This window comes from Spermophilus citellus (assembly GCF_964194105.1).
Source record: "Spermophilus citellus genome assembly, chromosome: 2".
Classification (NCBI taxonomy): domain Eukaryota; kingdom Metazoa; phylum Chordata; class Mammalia; order Rodentia; family Sciuridae; genus Spermophilus; species Spermophilus citellus.
This window is the reverse complement of record NC_138183.1, coordinates 74,334,300-74,340,299: the sequence shown is the minus strand read 5'-3', so window position 1 is coordinate 74,340,299 and position 6,000 is coordinate 74,334,300.

Here is a 6,000-nt window from a genome sequence, read left to right as displayed (position 1 = left end):
GAGAGAGAGAGAGAGAGAGAGAGAGAGAGAGAGAGAGAAACTTTCAGTTATAACAAAAACCTACTCCCAAGATATCAACATTAATGCCCTCATGTTCTAAACACTTCTTGAAGATCCTACTTCTCAATGCTCTTGCATTGAGAATTTAGGCTGAGTATATAGCTTCCTAGTAGAACAATTGCCTGGCATGTATGACCTCCCTAGGTTCGATCCCTAGCACCACCACAAAAAAAAAAAAAAAAAAAAAAAAAAAAAAAAAAAAAAAAAAAAACCTTTGGGGCTGGGATGTGGCTCAGTGGTAGTGTGCTTGCTTCATGTGCACAAGGTCCTGGGTTCCAACTCCAATACAGCAAAAATAAAAATAATAATAATATTATTATATTTTTTAAATGATTTGAATGTGGCTCAATGGTAGAGCACTTGCTACCACAAACAAACAAATTAATATTGTGAATTTGATTTCCAACACATGAACTTTGGGAGATACATTTTTTTCAAACCACAGTATATGCCATTTCTAGAGCTGGATCATAAAAACCCTACCATGATTCCCCACCCCTACTATACCACCACATACAGTCCTCAATCTGTTTCCTCTTGTGCCAGCTGAACAGAAAGTCCTCTGTGTACTAAAGGCAGGCAAAACCACAAAATAGAAGTAGACAGGTCCTTAAACGACAATGTGAAAGGTCCTGACATTTCATGAGTGAGATGTGAGCTCTATTGGGTTCATCCATCAAAAATTCAGGACTTATCTGTTATAGCAGCTAGCACTATCCTTACTATTGTACAAAACTTTATAAAAGAAAAAAGTAGGCAGAAAATTGAACCATCATGGAACACAGCAGTACTATTAGACCTGGTGAACCCAAGAGAATCTGCTTTTTGAGGTACTATCAGTACCAGTTTGTAATTAGCAAGAATAATTTTGAATGGTAGTTAACATAAAATGAGAATGGTTCAGTTTCACTTTCTGTTGATAATCTAATAGATACACTTTAATATCGGATTCCAAAAAAAAGAAAAAAGTAAAATGCTTACTTTATTTTCAACTAAATACGATTTAGAGTTATAAATGATACCTCATTTCTCACTGCCTTGAAGCTATTAGTAACTCCTGAACGTTACCTCCATATGAATACTCACTTGCTGTGGACTCTGAATATCCACCGTAATGACTTTAATACCTTTTGGTATTTTTTACGTGTGAGCAATTTAGTTTTAGCAAACAGCATTTTCTGTCAAGTTAATGCTATTACTTAAATTTTATTGGTTTTATAATTTGTGTGCTTTTTATTTGCAATTTATTTTCACTTTATGCTGATTCAAGAAGTATGAGACAAAATAGGGAAGATATTTTGCACTTACTTAAGCCTTTTATAATTGAACAATTTATGTCAATACTGAGAATCCACATGAATTGTTCTCCTTAAAAGGGTTAGCACTTGAGGAACACTGGACTAGATTAATTCTAAAGTCTCTCTAAGCACTAACATGGAAGCAGTATAAATCAAGAATTAGGAGGAGGAGTTTTGCAATCAAGCCCATCTCAGCTCGAGCCTCAATTCTTTTGCCTACCAGATATGTGGCTTTGGGCCAATTGCTTGACCTCCTCCAACTTAGTTTACTCCTTCAACTTTAGTAACTTAACTAAAAAGTTAGAACAGTGATTTTTTTGAAGGCTTTTATTATTTGTTCTAATTAGTTATACATGACAGTAGAATGCATTTTGACACAACATACATAAATGGAGTATAATTTCTCATTATTCTGGTTGTACATGATGTAAAGTTACACAAGTCATGTAATCACATATGCACATAAGATAGTAATGTCCAATTCATTCTATTATATTCTAACCCCCATACCCACCTCCTCTCTTCACTCCCCTCTGCCTAATTCAAAGTAGTTCTATTATTCTTCTCTAGCTCCACCACCACCAACCCTTATTGTAAATTAGCATCTGAATATCAGATAAAATATTCAGCCTTTGGTTCTTCGGCATTGGCTTATTTTGCTTAGCATGATATTCTTCAGTTCCATCCATTTACCAACAAATGCCATAATTTCATTCTTCTTTAAGGCTGAGTAATATTCCATTGTGCATATATACCACATTTTCTTTTTTTAATTTTTTTAATTTTTTTAATTTTTTTTATTGTTGGTCGTTCAAAACATTACATAGTTCTTAATATATCATATTTCACAGTTTGATTCAAGTGGGTTATGAACTCCCATTTTTACCCCGTATACAGATTGCTGTATCACATCAGTTACACTTCCATTGATTTACATATTGCCATTCTAGTGTCTGATGTATTCTGCTGTCTATCCTATTCTCTACTATCCCCCTCCCCTCCCCTCCCCTCCCCTCCCCTTTTCTCTCTCTACCCCCTCTACTGTAAATCATTTCTTCCACTTGTATTATTCTTCTCTTACCCCTCCTTTCCTCTTATATGTAATTTTGTATAACCCTGAGGATCACCTTCCATTTCCATGCGATTTCCCTTCTCACTCCCTTTCCCTCCCACCTCTCATCCCTGTTTAATGTTAATCTTCTTCTCAAGCTCTTCGTCCCTACCCTGTCCTTGGTTACTCCCCTTATATCAAAGAAGTCATTTGGCATTTGTTTTTTAAGGATTGGCTAGCTTCACTTAGCATAATCTGCTCTAATGCCATCCATTTCCCTCCAAATTCTATGATTTTGTCATTTTTTAATGCAGAGTAATACTCCATTGTGTATAAATGCCACATTTTTTTATCCATTCATCTATTGAAGGGCATCTAGGTTGGTTCCACAATCTTGCTATCATGAATTGTGCTGCTATGAACATCGATGTAGCAGTATCCCTGTAGCATGCTCTTATTAGGTCTTTAGGGAATAGACCGAGAAGGGGAATAGCTGGGTCAAATGGTGGTTCCATTCCCAGCTTTCCAAGAAATCTCCATACTGCTTTCCAAATTGGCTGCACCAATTTGCAGTCCCACCAACAATGAACAAGTGTACCCTCTTCCCCGCATCCTCGCCAGCACTTGTTGTTGTTGGACTTCATAATGGCTGCCAATCTTACTGGAGTGAGATGGTATCTTAGGGTGGTTTTGATTTGCATTTCTCTGACTGCTAGCGAGGGTGAGCATTTTTTCATACCACATTTTCTTTATTCATTCATCTGTTGAAGGGCATGTAGGTTGGTTCCCTAGTTTAGCTATTGTGAATTGTGCTGCTCTAAACATTGATGTGGCTGCATCATTGTAGTATGCTGAATTTAAGTCCTTTGGGTATAAACTGAGGTGTGGGATAACTGGGTCAAATGGTGGCTCCATTCCAAGTTTTCTGAGGAATCTCCATACCTCACTTTCGATAGAAGGTGCACAAATTTGCAGTCCCACCAGCACTGTATGACTTAATCTTTTTCCCCACATCCTCGCCAACCAATTTATTGGTTTTGGATGCTTGATTATTGGATTCTGACTGGAGTGAGATGAAATCTCAGTGTAGTTTTGATTTGCATTTTTCTAATTGCTAATAAAAATTTTTTCATATATTTGTTGATCAATAAAAACAGTGATTTCTGCCTCTTACCATTATGTTGTTGGAATAGCCTTGGCACGTGATGGTAGCTGCTCCTCTCACCTGCTGCATGCTCATTAGCCTTCTCCCTCATTCCCTAGCAGCTCAGCCTGATTGAATTTTGATTAACATTTGCACAAGTTTCTGATTCTGTTAAATTAATATTCTATTCCAGATCAATAGTTTCCTCAAGAGGATTGCTTGTATTTTTAAAAAGTCATGGTATTTTTTTAAAGTATAATTTGGTCATCCTGACAATCAACAATACATAGTTTCTACATATAAAAGCAGATTTAGATGAATGTCACCTTGGAAATACACTAACTCAGTTACACTTCTTTGATGTGAATATAAAAAAACAAATGTTCTTTCTTATACATTATGTTGTAATCAAGAATTTTTATTAAATCTTCCTGGCCTCCCACATAACTAGCCCAAGTTTATGAGTCATACAAATTAAGAAGTCAATGTTCAGAAAGTCATTTTTGCTGTGGGATGCTCGAGTAGTTTTCTGAATTGACATTCTATTAAAACCCTGGTAGTGGGTTAGCTCATATCCTTTTAATCTGAGTTCACAATGTAACTTGTGCACTGTAGAAAAGAAATATTTTTTTTATCATTAAATTGAGACTAATCAGAGACTTTCAGACACAGTGGGTTGTCTCAGCTGGGCCAGGCAACATTTCAAAGAAGGGGTTTCTATAGTCACAAGGAGGTATCAAAAAGAAAGAAAGTGGAACATAAAGAAATACACTGTCCCCTGGAATGGTATGGAACCCCAGGAACTCTTGTCTATCTGGAACATGCAGCTTTACATTCTAGGGACAGCAGCTACTCCTTCTCAACTTTCGGGCTATTCATGCATAATTTCTTGTGGACAGCCTGAACGTCCAGAAACCCAGCCCTCGTAGGAGCTCACAGTGAACAGCCAGGGGCGTGAATGAAAGGCCTCCTGTCAGACAAAGGACTGTCAGGGAGTGAAGAGGGAGCCCTTTCCTTTGGAAAAGTGTGTTCCTGGCCATTAGAATGCACAGAACTGATTAACTGAGGGCATTTTGACTTTTTGTTGAAGAGACTAAGAGGTGGTCTTGCTGGGCCACAGTCGTATTTGGCCACAGTAGAAATCAGCCCCGAGAACTGACGTCCAGCTTCTTGCAAATGATAGAAAGCAAATGATAGAAAGATTTTTATACAGTGTTATATTCTTCAACTTCAGGAAGCTTCATCTAGAGTCTCAGGGTTAACACAGAATATGAGGTTATTTTTGTTTGTTTTGGTGGCCGTAGGGGGTTATAGTCTTAATTAACTTATTTATTTTACAGTAGGATGCATTTTTACATATTGTACACAAATGGACACATCTTCTCATTCCTCTAACTGTACATGGTGCAGAGTCTCTCTAATTGTGTATTCATACATGTATATAGGATAATAATGTCTGTCTCATTCTACCATCCCCATAGCCCTCCCCTCCCCTGATTCCCCTCTACACAAACCAAATTTCCTTCATTCTTCCCTATCCCGCACCCCACTGTGGATAAGCATCCACTTATCAGAGAAAACAGTTCCATTCCTGCATATGCCATAATTTCATTCTTCTTTAAGGCTGAGTAATATTCCATTGTGTATATGTACCACATTTTCTTTATCCACTCATCTGTTGAAAGGCATCTAGGTTGGTTCCATGGTTTACTATTGTGAATTGAGCTGCTCTAAACATTGATGTGGCTGTGTCACTGTAGTATGCTAATTTTAATTTCTCTGGGCATAAACCCAGGAGTGGGATAGCTGGGTCAAACAGTGGTTGAATCCCAAGTTTTCTGAGATATCTCCATACTGCTTTCCATAATGGTTGCACCAATTTGCAGTCCTACCAACAGTGTATGAGTGAACCTTTTTACCAAAATCCTCACCAACAATTATGAGTGCTTGTATTCTTGATAATTGCCATTCTGACTGGAGTGAGATGAAATCTTAGAGTAATTTAGATTTGCGGTTTTCTAACTGATAGAGATGATGAACATTTTTTTTCATTTGTTGATCAAGTGTACATCTTCTTCTGAGAAATGTCTGTTCAGTTCCTTGGCCCATTTATAGATTGGGTTATTTGTTTCTTGGTGTTAGATTTTTTGTATTCTTTATATTAAATCCTGGAAATTAGTGCTGTATCTGAGGTGTGTGTGGTAAAGATTTTTTTTTTCCCATTCTGTAGTCTCTAATGAAGAACATTTGGACAGGAAGTAGTAGAGTTGTAGTAATTAGCTGGACTTTGGAGTTAGAGGTGCATATGTTTAAACCCTGGATCTGATGCTAGAAGCTCAGTCATCTTGGATTAATTACTTATTCTTTCACTGACCGTTTTCTCATTTATTAAATGTGGATGGAAATGTCTATATGGTTCTTATTTTGTTTATTTATTTATTTATTTT